Source organism: Alligator mississippiensis, chromosome 13 (genome assembly GCF_030867095.1).
Source record: "Alligator mississippiensis isolate rAllMis1 chromosome 13, rAllMis1, whole genome shotgun sequence".
Taxonomy (NCBI): domain Eukaryota; kingdom Metazoa; phylum Chordata; order Crocodylia; family Alligatoridae; genus Alligator; species Alligator mississippiensis.
Window position 1 is genome coordinate 58823950 of NC_081836.1, and position 16981 is coordinate 58840930.

The following is a 16981-nucleotide window of genomic DNA, read 5'->3' on the forward strand; positions in this document are numbered from 1 at the left end:
GGGAACACAGGCTGCAGCCCCGGGCTGTTCCCCTCACTCCCTTCACCACCAGCCTCCTCCAGCGTAACACCAGATCTCGGGTGGTCCTGGCCAAACCGGAGCCCTGCAGCACCTTCATGCAGAGCAATGCATGCCTTGAACCTTCACTGGGGCCGAGACAGGATTCAGCCCCACTGCTTGCAAAACTCCAGCAGCAGCTGTAACTAGGCTGGAGACTTTCGAGCTCCCCATTGCAGCTTTTGGAAGTCTTTGGTTAATTGTTCTACTTTCCCTTCTAATCTGGGGACTCGGTTGCCCACCAGTCAAACGGGTGCCACTCTCCTCTTCTGCATCTGCCCCTACACGCTGCGGTTCTTTTCCAGTATCTTGATAAGGAATAAGCTCCACTTCCCTTTACTGGTCTAGTGCAACATATAGCACACCGCTCTGCTGTAGTTCTGAGCATCTTAATAGCATCTCTGGATCTCAAGGTGTTTGCCAGTGTCAGCTAACATCGCCAGCCTGCACTAGATCATTTCCTCTAGACAGTCGGTACCTTCATCATTCTCCGGAGGTAATTAAACTTTGATCCCTGGTTGCATCTACCAGCAAACTGGTGTTACATGAAACTGCTTTCAAGAACTGCTCCTGAAATCTTGCATGGCCATATGCATGTCTCTCTGGCGGAGGCCCCAGCCACATTGTGCCTGCAAATGTACTCAAGAACAGCTGTGCATAATATGGTCCTAGCATGGGCTGCTTCACCTATCTCTACCCCTCTCTAAGAGCCAGCTATCCCATCTGAGTGAAATCCCTATAGACTTCATTAGGAATGGGATTAGATTTTGTGGTTTAGATTACACTACTGAATACCAACCAACTTCGTAGGGTTTGGCTAGCACAGTTCCTATTTAAGGGGGAAAAAAATCCCAGATCATACAGATCAAAGAAACCACACAAGATCTCTGCTGGTGCTAGCTAGATTTTAATGCCAGTTGAGCCCCAGTTCCAACACTAGCATGGACAGACTACGAGAGAGCTCCCCTCTGAAAGGGGCACTTACACTTCCTGTGCAATCTGCAGCTGATCTTTTCCACAGCCTAAAGAAAAGTCTGTGGCCAAATAATCATATTGACCATCTTTTCCTATGGATAAGTAGGAATTTAGGTTGCAAAACTAAAATTGGGAGCATAGCATGGGAAACAATGCCCCTCCAATTTTACTTTTGCAACCTGAATGTAGAAGTATTTTTATTTTATGACTAGTTTATAGCTTGGCCATGTAACAAAACTAGAAGAGTGATGTACACACTATTATCAGGTAGTGAAAACATTTACTGAATCTGTGGGATCAGCAAAGGCTTTGTTGTCGGTCCACGCGCAGACAGCGATTCCTGTACGTAACCGGCTGATTCTGACCAAGATCCAGCCTCCTTGCAGGCTCTGGTTTCCCAGACAGATGCTTAATGCTAACAGAGATTCAACTGTCACTAAAAGCATGAGATGTAAAAAATGACTGACTGTATTTAAGAGTTTAAATGCTTGGAGGCTCTCCTGCCAACCCTCACCCACTCGCTGAGTCCTATGTTTCTCCTGCAAGAGTCGATGGGTTTGCAGTCAGAGACAGCGAAGGCCCCAGCACGCTCTTCACGGGGTGTGACTGCGTGATCATAGGAGTCAAAGGACAGCAGGGCTAGAAGGGACCTCATAAGGTCGCTACTCCAGCTCCCGGCTCAGGACAGGATCATTCCTGACTAAACCATCCCAGCCGCGTTCTGTCTAACCTGCTCCTACAAGTCTCCAGAATGGAGATCCCACAGCTTCTCTGGGCGCCTGGTTCAATGCTTGAGCACCCCGATAGTCAGAAAGTCCCTCCTCATCTCCAACCTAAACGTCCCCTGCTGCAGCTTGGGGCCATTGCTTCTAGTCCTGTCCCCTACAGCCCCAGCGAAACACCCATCTCCACCCTCTCAATAGGATGTTGCTGAGTACATCAGTTCATGTTGCGTGGCTAAAAAGTGAGGCCCTACCAGTTTCCTGGGACAAAGCCTTTTATTCTGGGATCCTACAAGGTTACAAACCTATTGTCCCACCCTGGCTATTGGTGTGAAGTCCAATCCTTGGGCTCTTTGCATTGGACTCTTAAATCACCTCAAGACCCATCAATGAGCCCAGGCAGAGATCATCCTGGATGGAGGGAGCGCCCACGATTTGGGAAGTGTTTTAATTAACACTTTGCCCAGTTGCCATTCAAGCTGCTGAGTGTAAAGGATTGTCCCTGCCCTGTTTTGATGCGAGTCCCTGGATTAAATCATCCTCTGTGTTTAGCTCCTGAGAAGAGAGATGGAATAAACTGTGGGAATGGAGCAGGGGAGCTCCACCCAGCAGCTTCCTCCCGAGTCTAATGTTAAAGTCAGTGGATCTCGCACTTTTTGGCACCAGGTCCCATTTGTGAACATCAAGAGGCAGCCCTGAGCCAACGGCCCTCGCTCCGACCTGCTGCCCTCAGCCCCCAGGCTGCTGCCAGCCTGCAAGGGAAAAGCCCTGGTTTCCCACGTTTTCTCCTTTAAAGGAGAATCCATTTTTAAAGTTTGTTCGCGGCCCTTTCATATATTCATGCGACCAACGGGTTGAGAAACATCAGTTGAAGTGATTTTAATGACAATCGGTATCCTAGTTAGATCCAGTAACCACTCATACACCCCCCAGGAGGCTGAGTCTTCAGAAGAGCATTGCAAGCAACAGCTGTTTGGCGGTGGATAGGATGCTCCCCAGAACAAAGGCCTTGGAGGTATTTAGAAAGCCAAACCCTAATGTGTGATGCCTTTTGTCAGGGAGATCTGAATGTAAAAACACAGGCGTACATACGTTACACCCTGCGTCACACCTGACTGCACAGCGTGCACACTCAGAAGAGGTGTTTGACAGCGGGAAAGGATGGGAAAACCTCAGGTTCCCAGCGGTAGGTCTGACCCTTACCCGGCGGCGCGTGCTGGAGTATGAGCAACGTCCCATTCCAGAAGCACTGCACAGGGGACTCTACCTTGCACAAGGAAATCACAGTGAAGATTGACCCTCCTTTATATTCTGTTCAATAACAGATGTGCCGTAAGAAGCAGAAACTAAACACACTAGCTTTAGTCTGGTGAACAAATAATGGCCGGGTATTCGAACTGTTCACTGGGAGTCTCGATTCCTGCTCCAGGGCCTGACATAACTTGCTTGTCATTTTAAAAGATGTAAAATAGAGCCCTTTGTGAGCATAACAGGAGTGCCGTGAATAGCTGGGCTAGCGGCTTGGAGCAAAACCCTCCTATCTGGAATACATATTTCCAGAACAGTTGTGCAAATTGAGAGTTTTCCACCCCTAACGTGATGCCTTTACTTTTAATGCATTGCTCTTCCTTGCAGCGTTTTCACCGTCACCTGCGGGAGGTTTTAGTTCTGCAGTTTTCTTCTGCTGCCACGCACCGGTATTAGTTTGGGGATTCTTTCCTTACTTGAGATGTTTGGTGTTTTTTCAGTCTATGACTACCTCTCTGCTCTGTACAGAGAGCAAACAGCCAAGAGGCTTGTCATGGTAGTTAAGCAAGAGACCTCACAAATCCTTGCTCTTGCTTAATCACCTGACAGCTGCCAAATTGACAGGTAGGAAATATCAAGGCAGAGCATTCCTGCTGCGTTGCCAAATGTTGCATTTGTTCCTCATTGAAATGTGCTTGCTTTGTTCCTGCTCGCATGCACCCAGCCGTCCTCCCAGGGCCTCCCCGCGCCGGACGAGCCAGCCTCCGAAACGGGCCCGGCCGGGCACGGCGACCGGCTCTCAGGGCCCGGAGGGGCAAGCCCGTGTCCTTTCCTGCGCAGCCCTGCTGCTCCTTTGTCCTCGCAGCGCGGACGGATGAGATGCACAGCACGCGGGTGAGGGGGCAGCGCACCTCTTTGGAGCCTGTTTCCCTGACCGGCCTTCCCGGCCGTGTGTCAGCACACCTCAGCGCTTGTTTCCCCTTTTCCAGCCCGCGTGAGCGAAGGTTGAGCCTGCCCCGCACCGCACAAGCCCCTCGTGGGAGGTCTCCGTCCCCTCACAACTTCAGCGCCTCGATGCCAACAAGACGCTTCGCTCCTTTCGAGCCGAGTTTTAGTGCCCGTGAAAGAAGCCACCGTAGCGATCCCGAATACCGACCCCAGAGCAGCAGCGGTCAGAGCTTCCCGTGCCGGTGCCGGTGCCGGCGCTAGCGCAGCGGCTCTCGGCCCGCGGCCGCCTCTAAGGCCAGTGGGTCGAGACCCAGAGGTGGGGCGTACGAATACAGGCCAGGGGCGGGAGCCAGCTTCAACGACGGATTCTGTTCGACAGGACAAGACGGCAGAGCCCCAGGCTGGAGGGGCGCTTGGGCCCTGCCCCACGCGCTGCGGGGAGCGGGCTGGCCGCCACCTGCCCCGACACACCCCGCGCGGGGGCAGGACGGGGATCACCAGCACCGCACACTGCCCCTCGCCGGCGCTACAGCAGCCCCGGGGCCGGGAACCCGGAGCCAGCGTCCGTCTCGCCCGGCCTCCCCTTGCGGGGCCGGGAGCCCGGGGGTGGATGCGGAGCGGGGCAGGAGCCCCGGGTCTTACCTGGGCGGCGGCGGCGGCGGCGGCGGCGGCGGCGGCGGCAGCGCTGGACGCGGGACGGACGGGAGGGAGGGGAGGGGAGGACCGGGGCAGTCCACCGCCCCGCCCCGCCCCGCCCCGCCCCGCCCTCGTGTCCCGGGTCTTCCCCGGTGTCAGGCACGTTTACACGGAGCGGACTCGGGTGCTGCCGTCCCCTGGACGGGGAATTGCAGCGAGCGGCTGCCGGGCCGGGGTGCGCTGGGCCCGTCTGCCCCTCCTCGCTCCTTTCCCGCGTCTTGGTGGCGGCTGCTCCCCGGGCCGAGCCGTGCCGGAGACGGGGCGGGCTGTGCCGGCCCCGCCACTGCACCCAGAAACTCATGTTTATAGGGAGCGTTTTAGAAGTGGATGAAGTTCAGTGTTACCGGAGGGAGCAGCGGCTCTCACACTGGGTGCGGGGACGCGGCGAGCTCGGAGAGGCTGTGTGACTAGGAGGAGTGGGGAAGCGGGCACACGCATAGCCGAGCGCATCCCTTGGACTACTGCACTTTTCCTAAAACAACATACTTCTTCCAGAAAGGGCTTGCCTTTTAAACCAGAGTAAAGAACGTAAACCGCTCTCATAGTCCCTGGAGAAGCTGTATTCCCGCACATGGATCTTCATTTCATCTTTTGTGTTTTGCTGAAGGTGAAAGTCGATTTGAGCGGGTTTGAAATTCAAGGGTGTCTTATCTTTGCAGGATAACGGCGGAAGAAGAAGAAGAACAAAACGAAGGGCCGCTCTACGTGCTCTCCTGGGCTGCTGGAGCGGTCGCGGCCTGGGCGCAGGGCAACGCGGTGGGACCCCCATAACCCGCAGCGCGGCGCGTCGTGACTCGGACGGGCTGCGAACCAGCACCACGCTGGATGAGCAGCTGTATCGTGCAAGAGCGCAAAATGATGCTGAAGGCACGGAAAGCCTGAAGACGTATTTTCCCGGTCAGGTGTCAATCCGTCTCTGCTCTCTGTAAATCAGCTGTCCCGCGCCGGGGCTGTGCGATGTAGGCGTGATTCCCCTTCTGGTGAAATCTCAACTCTGACTTCATTTCTCCTTCCCCAGTCCCCCGTCAGAGCATCCAACGTTATGATCTATGAGCACTCAAACAGACTCCTGGGCTCGGCCCTTATTACAAAACCCCGTTCAACACTGTGCGAAAGATCCTTGCCTGGATTGACCTCCCAAACCTCACCTCCTTCTCCCTCCCTTTTCACAACGTCAGCGTTGGCAGCGTCCGACCCGTCTGCAGTAGCTCCCCAGTCCCTTCTGCCTCATCAACTCTCCGCCTTATTTCACCTCTCGGTGTAGATGCTGATGTTCCCTGTGCCCGTACCCCTTAGTGCTAACTCCCTCTGCTGCTGTTGGTGGTGGCTTTCGGCAGACTATTTGGGGATGTAGAAATAAACGGCTCCAAAGAAGCCGGGGCCGTTTCCATTGCAGTACTGTATGAGCTTTTAGAACAAAGGTTGCCGTTCTCCTCCGTCAGGGTACTCACGTGGCTCCTGTCCTTCCCGGTAGTACCCGAGCACCTGCCCCTCATGCCTGGTTTTCCCAGAGGACCGAAAGGAGACTCTTAACGGGATGAGTGAGAGGTTCACTGGACATGGGTGTGCCACGGCCCCATGACCTTCGGTCACATCCTTCAGATCCAGGCCGGGCACACGTCAGCGGATGGCCGGAGCAGGCCTCGGACCCTTGTCCCCCCCAACCCTGTTCCCTACAGTAAAGTTACCGGTTCATTTTTCAGTCAGATTTTAATGAGAGGATCTCGCATCAAATGCTGACCCTTAGCTTGCCAATTCCCCTCAGCATGAGCACAGATGGGATTGCTCTTTCAATACCCATAAGCCTTTTAAGACCAGGCCTTTGACACAGATGGGATAGTTTCAAATGAGCTGAACTCTAGGCAATTTTCAGCAATAAATTTTATAGGTCTGATTTTTACAGAAGCAGTGTTTGTGATTCTGCTTGCACAGCTGTGTTTGCGATCAAGGCTGCTGCTGGGCTTGGTTTCTCCGTGAACGTTTTGTACATCCTTTAAGTGCAGACAGCAGGAAAACCTTGACACTTTAAACAAGCAGCTTGCAAGTCTGTGGCAGCGGCTTAAAGCCCGGCTTACGGAGACTGATCCTGAAAGGCCCTGAGCCCTTTTGTGGAGAATAAGCGAGCTCTGCTTTTATTAGTAGAAACGACAACACGAACAGCAACATCCTTTCATTGCCAAAGAACAAAGTGCAAGGGCGCCCGGGGAAAGCACTGCGTGAGGAAGGCAGTGGCATGCCCATCATGACTGCTGGCAGCAGAACCAAGGCTTTGCCTTGGGCTTTGCGGGCACATCTAGGGCTCGCCCGAGCAAGGCAATTGTGCTTGGTTTCCGTGAGACTGCCTCTATGTCTGCGGTTGGGCCCGTACCGCAGTGGCTTGCCGGATCTGGACCGGCCAGCGTACCGAAGGATTGTGCCCCTAAAGCACGGGGCAGACACGCCATAGCAGTAACGTTGTCCTCGTCCCAGGTCTGACGTACGAGCGCCGTGCGCCTGTGACTCCCCAGCCCTATCAGCAGTCAGGCACCTGGAGGCGTCGAGCACAGTCTTGCCTCCCGCGGTGAGCCGTGATGTCAGTCTCTTGTTCAGCCCCGGGTTTCTCAGCCTGTCCCCAATGCCCCTTCATTTTGGTGTTTGCAAACAAAAGGGCCTTTAATCAGTGTGCACAGACCTCCCCCCTCCCTGTCTGTTAAAAAGAGAGTGCAGGATGACATTTGAGCAGCGCCTTCGAGTGAAGCTGGAACGAGCGGGTTTTAAAGTGAAGGCCATGACTCGTCCTGCTTGTGAGCCACGGTCTGTCACAATAATTGCCCTTCGACTACTGCAATCTTTCCCTGAGAACAATGTCTGCTAGCCTCACGCTGGCAGCACTAGCAGTCAAAAGGGAGCAGACTCCACGCATTCAGCACTCGGGAATCAGTTGAGAAGCCAGGCAAACACAATGACCTTGAACCTGCCGTTACCTTGCTATTGTATCCTTCACCGACTCCACCAGAAAGCTGTTTATTCCATAAGCAAAAGCTGCCATTCAAAAATACAGCTGAAAAGCACTCTGCCAGCCTCCCTCGAGCACAGCGAGCAAATGCCAGGACGCACTGCACTGCAGACCCTTCAGTCCTTCCAGTAAGCAGGTCCTCCCGTCAACAGCTACATGCAGCTGCGAGTTAGACACACAAACCAAATTAACACCGAAACCGCATTATCTGCTCTTTGATCTGTAGGCTCGGCGGTCCTTAAGTGGGTTGGGTGAAGACAGGAATGGGTTTTACTCTCATCACGGTTTTTATAGATACAGGGGAGGAAGCTTAACTTGGAATCAAAAACAATTCACATGTGCCAAGCAGAGGCAGTCGCCCCAGCCAGCCCCACCTGAAGCTTTTGGAGGGCCGTGCTGGGACACTGCAGACATCACAGCATGCCACCAGCCGAGGCGGTGAGATGAAGGGCTTGCACCCCGGTGAAAGGAGCTGCCGAGCCTGGGCCGGCTCCAGCTGTGCCCCGTTCCCTTAATGGCTGCAGCCAGCTGGGCCCAAGGTACAAACTCAGTCCTTTCAGCTGAATTTTGGCTGCTTCCTCCCCAGGGCCCAAACTCTCTGACCTGGTGACTCGTCTCCCAGCTCCGTCCCTTGTTTCTGTGTCGCCCGCTGCCAGCTCCTGCCCTGAGCTGGGACTCCTGGGTCTGACCCTCGTGCCTGGTTCTGGTCCTGACCGTGGGTTGCTCCTTCCCTTGATTTAACGACTGGCTTCTGGCCATGCCCCAGTCCCTAGCCCACGAGGCCAGAGGCAGAAAGGCACATGGAGCTTGAAGCTGGGGTCTGCATGAAACCAGCCCGTGGAGCTGCACGTCCGTGGCAAGCAGCGCAAAAGAAACCAGTAACCGTCCTTGAGCAAAGGTTTGCCGGTGCCGGCAGGACGCGCTCAGCCTGGCGAGTGGGACGTCCGGTTCAGCAGAAGGGCAATGAGCTCTTAGCTCGGATACGAACGGGCGCGGGTCGCTCGAAGCGTGAGAGCCACGGTGCAGCTGGCACAGTGATAGCAGCCCTGAAAAGCCCCAGGCATGATCAGGTAAAGGGGGACGGGGGCACAGAAATGAGGGCTTGCGAGGGTGATGTTATCACAGCGGAGAGCGCGTGAACTGGATATAGGGCTACCGAGAGGAACGGAAATAGTGGGGGGAGAGTCCCCGTTATTGGGTTAGAAGGGGGTGCTTGACCGCCAGCCCAGGGGCCAGGTCGGAGCCGTGTCATCCACCCCGCGGGGCTCCCCCGGGCTCTGCAAACATGGCAGCAGGGGCAATGGGCTCAGCTACCGCTCCCCCTCCCGCCGCGTGTCCATGCCTTGCAGGCCGGGTGCTAGGGCCCTGGGCGGGGGCGGGGGTGCCATCGGGCATGGGGCCTGACCTGGCGCCCGGGCCCGGGGCCGATCCCACGTGCAGCGCTGGGGAATTTTTCCACCTCTGTAACACGAATGGCTCCTCGGCACAGCGCGTGGGATTTCTCCGGCTGTGTACGAGCAGCTCCTGCCTCATTCGGGGAGAAAAATGGTCAACAAAATATCTTCTTCTAGAGGGAAATTGCCAGCTTGAGCTCGATCCAATATTTATATGCTTTGTGAGCACAAACTTCATAATGCGTCGATCGATGGGCATGCTTTCAAAATACATTTATTTAAAAAATCCCAGTGAAGATAATTTGTTTGGACACAAACACATTCTTTCTCCTGTGTTTTGAACCAAAGCATTGCCAGGCTGCGGTGACCTGATCTAACTGATTTTCATCGTCTATACGGAGACGTGCCAGGAGGAAGTCAAGATAAGTAGTAGCAATCGTATTTAAAAATGGTGTCACTCCTAGCTAATGTGTCATTAGGTTAAAAGTTTATGATGCCTTGCTATGATGATGATGTCCCTGTATGTAGCATCCCTGAGGGATGCCTTTCAGGTCTTTGAGCTTTCTGGAGGGCCGGTGGAAAGTGCATCTGAGGGCTTGGTGGAGACGAGGCGGGGATTTCTGCTGTTACTCGGGATCGCGTGGCTGTGCCAGGGCAGTGGCTGAGCCCACCGCAGTGAGGGTGGGCGCCGGTCTCCTGTTCCCTGCAGGTGGGCATTCGTGGAGGGATGCCCAGGGACCAGCCCTGGCCTGCCACAGTACTGTAAGCATGCGCTATTCAGAGTCCAACAGCATCCGCAGGGGCATTCATGCGGGCGTGAGGCTTCCCGGCGACCTCCCAGGATGAGGATTGGTGACCTAGAAGAACATCAGCGCCCGGGGACTTCCTTTCGAGCTATCCTGCCTGACGTAAGTCGCTTGCGACGGAGGCAGAGGTGGCGGCTGGACGTGCAGGCGAGCACTAGCCTGCTGCCTGGAAGCAGACTTTGCTAGGCAGGCTGAGTGAACTCCCACCCACTTCTCTCGGAGAAAGTTGCAGAGGCTGTCAGGAGCTCGTCGGCTTCCAGCCGCCCTTCTGAGCGCGGCGGCGTTTGGCGTGGGTGGGGAAGGCGCCTCCCAAAGGAGAAGTCTGCAGGAGTGCATCCACTTGCAAAACCAGAATCCCAAACTCGGGGCTGATTTATCATCCGCTTGGATGTCAGAACGACTCTTGCTTCGCTTTGGTCGATGGCTGCACGAAGGGCAGAGTTTAAACTCCCACAAGAGTTCGGTAAACTCCCACGTGAGCTGTGAAGCCAAGCAAATGCAGGTCCAGGCCCCTGCCCCGGCCTCTCCCAGAGGTGCCCACCAGCGCGCCTTGCCCATCTGCCCAGGCCAGGGACCGCATGGGGAGCCGTGTCCTGGGGGCGCTCTGGTTTCTTCAGGCTCCGTTCCTAGGTCTCTTCTGGTCACGGGCACCTCGCCACGCTTGGGTTTCCCTCCTCACACTTGCTGTTCCTGTTCCAGGAGGATTATGGAGCTTAATTAGCACGTACCTATGTAAAACATGCTGTGGGAGCCTGCAATGAAAAGGGAAAATGTATTCTTTTGTTTATCTGATCCCGGTGGCTCGGGCTAGGTCTGTCGTTCCACTTGCACAGCCGCCTCCTTTCCACGGACACGGCCCTCGTCCAGCGCGAGAGAATCCAGTGTCGCCAGCAACACCTTGGCTCGTGGGCAGACGCCACAGGTGCCGAAACGTGTCGGCTAAGTAGATTGCTATTTACCGTGGGCAGCAAGCTCCCTGTGCTATGCATGTCATTTCCTTACTTGCCCTCCCAGTTGGGCAGCCCTGCTATTACCCGGGAACTCTCCTGCTGCGCCGAGGCAGGAAGGGAGCCTGCAGTCTTGTGTCGGCGCTGCTCCCTCGGCACGGCGGTGCTCCGGTCAGTGGTGTGGGCATGTTTGGACAGTGCGACGCGCCGGGAACACGCGGGGCTTCCCCTGTTCTCACCCACACCTGAAACAGCCCCTTCTACCACTTGAATTGCTCGCTTTATCGGGTACATTTTCTGACACGTGCCTTGATTAAACAAAGTCCTATATGGAGCGATTGAGACCCGACTAGTAAAAGCGTAGCAGAAAGACACAGAGCATCTAGACAGACTGCCAAGTAACCGTGGGGATCGTTCTGTAAAACCACTTTTAATGGCCTGTGCTTGCCTTGCATGTCAAAGATCTTGCAGTAAAATGAACATTACTGTTTTACGAGCTGCGGTGAAATGTAACCACAGCGGGTGCCCGCTGCATGGGTGCAGGTCCGCAGACGTTCCCGCGAGGAGAACCAGGCAGTGCGGCGGAGCGGGGCAGGGCCACGCTCCTTCCTGGATTCCCGCGTCCCGTGCTGGCGCGTGCCGTCTCGCTGAAGACTGACACTGTCCGTCCCCCACAATGGTCTGGCAGCCCCGCAGCCACGAGCGCTCTTCTTACTGGTAAAGGAAAAGACCTTTGGGCGTGCTCGGAGGCAATCGTATATATTCTTGGCCTGCCTGTATGCTTGCCTGCAAAAACGTGCCGTGCCCTCGGAGCCCCAGTTCATGGCCACCCTTTAAAATAACACTTGTGGACCTCCTGCCACCCTCCAAATCATACTGAGGGACGGGGGGGAGGAGGAGGGGGTCTCTAAAACAAATGGCATCGTGGGGGTGAGAGGAAAGTTTTGCCTGATTACTTTTTCTACCAAGTTAGGTTCTGTCCAAAAATAAGCGGCTTGCTGTTCCTTGATCTGTCTGGGAATACGCAGCAGCTCAGGACACCCTTCCAGTCCTGCGTTGCGCGAGCAGCGGGGGGAAGAGTTGGCAATCGTTGTTCTTGGAGGGATGAGTGGGTGTCTGAAAAGTCCCCGCAGCCAGCGCTGTCCTGGGCTTTGCCAGCCTCCGAGAGCTGAAGTCCGGTGCTTCGTGGTTGCTGAACTTTTCATCACGAGGAAAAAGCTCAAGGTCTGTTTGCACCATGTGGCTCTCACACGGGCATGAGAAGGCCAACTTGGTTGAGAGTCTTCCTCAAATGTGTCTTAATGTATTTGGATTGCAGCAATGCAGCGTGATTCATTATGACTCTGACCTGCGGTTCCAGCAAGTTTTGGCCACGATGTGCCAACACCCCCAGTCAGCTGCTCTCCACCATCTCGCCTGCTCTAACAATCCTGTTTTCCAGGGAAGAGGCCAGGCATTTTGCCTCTCTCGTGAATTGTGCGTCTGTCCGCTTGTCGAGGTATTTGGAAGGAAACCCCGGGGAGAAAGACGAGAGCCGGCAGGAATTGCCCCTACACTTTGTAGGGCGGTAGGAGCACGGGGAGGACGCCCTTTCCAGTTCGATGGGGCTTGGACTCCGACGCTGGGCGAGTTCTCGCACCTTGAGGCATTTGGGGCAGTTATCTGGGGGTTTTTTAGTTTTGGATTAAAATTAAAAGTTCAAAGGAAAATTCAGCCAAAGAAGGTAGGGAGGTCCTGTCAATACGTCCCTGTACGGCACATCTGGACGTGCTCAGTCCTTGGCTCTGGCTGCGTGTAGGGCATTAGTCGTGTCACTTCGTTCTGCCTCTGCTTCATTTCCCCACCTGGGCAGTGGGGTTGCACGTGCCCCTGTCTCTCCAGGGTTTGTTGGAATAAATCTGTGCGGGTTTGGCTGGTGCTCAAAGACTGCATCATAAAGGGGGCTGCAGAGGCAGAGCTGTCCCATTGTTTCCAACATAATAAATCCCTGGGATCTGCCCAGGTCGATGTGCAGGAGCTCGGACCTCTGCTACATTTGGGGCTTTGTTAGGCATCTTTTTTTCAGCGGTGCGGCGTCTGCCACCCAAGCAGAGACAGTCCCACGTGGAGAACGCCGTCGCCTTCCGCTGAAGCGATGCCAGAGCTGGTTTGGATGCGAGGCCTGGACCAGCGGCGCTGTGCAGCACGAGGAGCCGTCGGCAGCCGGTCAGGGGCGGGGGGCTGCGGCATCTCCCACCCCGCTGCCGCCCCTCCTGCCGCGTTCGGGCCAACGGCGCCGTGCGCGCGTGCGGCCGGCGCGGAGCTGCCTCTGACACGAGCCCCGGTCTTACCCGCAGCGCTCTTGCAATGGGAGAAGGAGGAAATATTGCTTACACGTGACATCCAAGCCTGTGCGCGGCAGGTCGTGAGTGATGGGACAGCTATGGAAATTGCTCCACAGTCCAACCACAAATGACAGGCATGTTGCTGTTTTCTCTGAAGTCTTCCAGGGCAGCGCAAAGCAAAGCAATACGACGAGTCGTACGTTTGAGCAAGGGCTCGGGTAACCTGCTCAATATGAGGAACTGAGACCAAGGCAGGAAGTGGTCTGCTAACCTGGGGTTAGTGTGCTTCCTCGAGGGCCCTGCCCTCTTCCTTGCTGAAATACCTGGCCTGCAAGGGTGCAAGGGTGTCGGAAACCACTGCCCCTTCCCTCCCCGGGGCCTGGGGGGCCTCTTCACAGCTTTCCACCGTCTTCAGCTCCTTCCCTTAAACCGGCCAGACCGTGACGATCTAGCCCTTTGCAACCCCCTTTTGGCGTCTTTGTCTGAAGAGCAGGTCCCAGCAGGAAAACTCTGCCTGAGTGAGTTACAGCAGTGAAGAACGGGCCCGAAATCAGGGTTTCTACCATAGGAATGTCTTTTCGAGGAAGCTGCTTTTACGAACGTCCGTCGCTCGGGCTCCCCGTGCGTGGAAGCAGTGCTGCTTTCCCTTCCGGAAAACGATGCTCCCTAACGCTGTTTGCTTCTGCGAGTGCAAGCAAAGGCGCCTGCGCCCGCTAGAGCACAGTGCGACCTCCCATGAGATCCTTCCTCCAGGCCCACTTCTGCCAGGAAAGACATGGGCCGCTTGGCTCCAGCGATGCCAGGCGTGGTCCCGGGGCGGACGAGAGCTGGCTGGGGATGACTTTTCCCTTTTGTGATACCCCGTCCAACTTTGGAAATGTCTTTGCAATCCACTCGGGAACGAGCTGGAAGCTTCCCCAACCCACTCGGGCATCAGGGTCGTGTTTAAAACAGGCTTGGGTTTCATTTCTTACCTCCAATGTGCGGCTCGCTATTTCTCCCAGCCCGCTCCCCGCGGAAGTGACTGAGGAGTCGACCCGAGACCGCGGAGACCTTCCCGCTGACCGCATCCCCAAGCCCGGGCAGGGGACGGAGCGCTTCAGCTTCCACCACCCGGGACATTTAACTAGAAATAGAGGAAATGTCCCCAGTGGGTCTGGAAAGGGCCTGGCTTCTCCTCTCATTTCTGCTCCTGTCGCCCCTGCGCGGCGCTGGGCAAGAGTCCCTCTGCTTGTGTTTCCTGCTGCCCTTTCTCTCTCTTGCCAATGAAGACTGAAAGGTCTTCGTGGCAGGGGCTGGCTCTCGTTACCTAGAAGGACAGAAAGCATCCTGGACTCTCAGCTCGTTCGGGGCCTTTCACTGAGCGCTGTGTTTTAGTAAGAGCTGCCTTTACTTACTTTATTGAAACAAAAGATCTCCACGTGGCTCGGAGCTCCCCGCGGTGCAAGCGGTCTGGCTGCCACCTCGCCTGCTCCCGTGAGCTCCCTGCGGTTCCCCTTGCTTTTCTCTTTGTTATTGGTCTCCTCCACCTCTTGGCTCTTCGGACGGTATTTGGAGCAGAGCACCTCTGGCCTAGGTCCGAGTTCATGCAGCTCGCACGGGGGTCCGGGCCCCGACCAGAGCCCCTGGCTAGCCTGCACCACAAAGAGTAATAAAAGGGGTTGATATCTCTTTATACCAAGTTCACAAATGGCTCTGGGAGCATCACGATGGTTGGTGAGCTTGGGTTGAAGCGGGGGAGTACTGTCACGCAGCGAGCGGAGGGAAATCTTAAGATGTCGAAACATTTGGTGTTGTGCTTTAAGGGCCAGATTCTGCTCCACGGAGAGCTTGACCGGTGACTTCGGTGTTCGAGTCTGATTTGATTGCGCCCTGCTCGAGTTGCTGAAAGGCCGGGTGGGTCTTCCCTTCTCGCTGCTTCCTTGAGCCGACCCGAAGGGCCGGGTGCCGGGCCAACACGAGCAGGTACAAGGTGGATTTCCAGGGACTTCAACGGGGTGGAAAAAGATGGCGCGGAGGTATCTGCCGGCATCGCTTTGCCCAGCGCCTGGAGCAGAGTCGGCTCCGCAACGGCCTGTTTCGGGAAGGTCAGAACGGGCTGATACGACCGTTTCTAAACCTTTCATTGTGAAATGCAGCTTTTCATTTCAAAATTGCCCTCCGTTAAGAAAGGGGTTCAGCGACCCCAAAAAGGAAAGAAAACACTTTGTGGTGGGTCCGTGTTCAGTGTTTCACATAGCAGGAAAACTTTAAAAGAAACCTGTTTTGTTTCAGCCGGAACAGATGTTCGGTTCGGCCGCTGAACCGGGAGCCCGTCATCGGCCCGGCCCAGACGCGAGCGGCGCTGGGCGGTTCGTTTTACCTGCTCCTTCGAGCAGGGTGATTAAATAAAGCAGCATCTGGTCCAGAAAATAATGAAAAATATTTTCAATATTGCTCTTATCATTCAACAGGTATTTTTCAATGTTTTGGTTGGACTCGACCTCGCAATTATAGGAAGGAAAATAGAGGAGAGAAGTAGCCTTTCCCTTCTTTCTCGCTGTCGGCGCTACGTGTCGAGACGACAGGGACTTCCCGTTAGTCATTTGTTTGATTAGCTTAAGAACTGCTGTGCCCAACACGCGTGGCTTCTTGCTGGTAATTCAAAGCGGTGCTTATCTCATTCGCACGGCGCTGGAGGTCTCAGCAGATAGGGAAGAAGTGTTCAGAAAAAGTGACCGTCACACGTGCAGCATCGGGGGGAGGAAACTCCCCACCTTCCCCCCCCTCTCTCAGAATAAGACCAGCTCCCTAAAAAACCCCAAATGCATTAGGAGCTTCACAGGTTTTACTTGAGCATTTAACAGGCCCTATTGTGACTCAGTTTGGAATATCTTGATTTATTTTTTAATGCGGTTTAAGATGCATGGTGGAAAGTTTGATGGGGGGGATGTATTTAAAAAAAAAAATTGACTTGTTATGAAATGCCAACAAAAAAAAAGATGACTATCATCAAGGAGTGATGCCAAGCCAGGCACACGGCCCTGCGTAGATGCAGCGTCGAACGAGGACGGGCTTTCTCACTGCAGCTGTCTGAGATGCATTCGTGGAAGACAACGCACCCAAAGCACAGCCTGGCCGAACGCCTTCGGCAGCAAGCGCCCCGGGGACTCGCAGATCTCGGTGGGATTGATCTCTGTCCCTACGTTACTCAGAAAAGCCTGGGCAGCTGGAGGGGGCATAGGCAGGGGTTGGCTTGGAGAAGGCACCACTTTTTTATGGGGCTTAGCAAAGAGGGTTGGTGGAGAGCAGCCTGGGCCTAGGCACTGACAGCCAAGGGTGCCCGGCAGGGGAGGATACAGGTCCAAGTCCTAAATTCAGCCCCTTAACTGGGTTCCAGGTGGAGGAGGACCTGTGACAGGAGGGTGTAAGTGAGAGAGAAGTAGCAGCGAAGGATTTGGGGCCAAGCAGGTGATGGCAAGGGCATGGCAAGCTCGGTCCCGCAACGAAGGAGGAAAGCGCTGTCGGCGGTTGGCGCGGCAGTGCGAGCAGGCTCCGAGGCAGGCGGCGGTTCAGTTCCTGCTCCCGGGATCTCTGAGTCCAAGGCCAGATCAGCCTGTGCGCTGCGGGGACGAGTCACATAAAACTCTTTTGCAATAAACTCGTAGGCCTGCATTCCAGGGAGCTCATGCCACCCTCCGCCGATCGTCCAGGCTGTGCCCGTGCACCAGATTGGCTGGTTACCGAGCATGGGACGAAGGACCAGAAACTCCCGGGGCCAATGAAGAGGTGTCAGGACTCCTCCTGTGGATTTGGGCAAGTCCCTTTGCCTGCTTTCCTCAATGTCTTAATCTATAAAACGAGGGATAATACTTCCTTGCTTGTGTCAC

General features: G+C 55.2%; 1 protein-coding gene across 1 annotated transcript in view; it reads right to left on the bottom strand.

Annotated features, from left to right (window-relative positions):
• SCNN1B (sodium channel epithelial 1 subunit beta) overlaps positions 1–4665 on the bottom strand; it is a 28251-nt gene extending 23586 nt beyond the window's left edge. The window contains exon 1 of the mRNA XM_006268421.3: positions 4593–4665. The gene's annotated coding sequence lies outside the window, so the exon portion shown is untranslated. The remainder of the gene's footprint in view (positions 1–4592) is intronic.
• Between the last annotated feature and the right edge of the window lie 12316 nt (positions 4666–16981).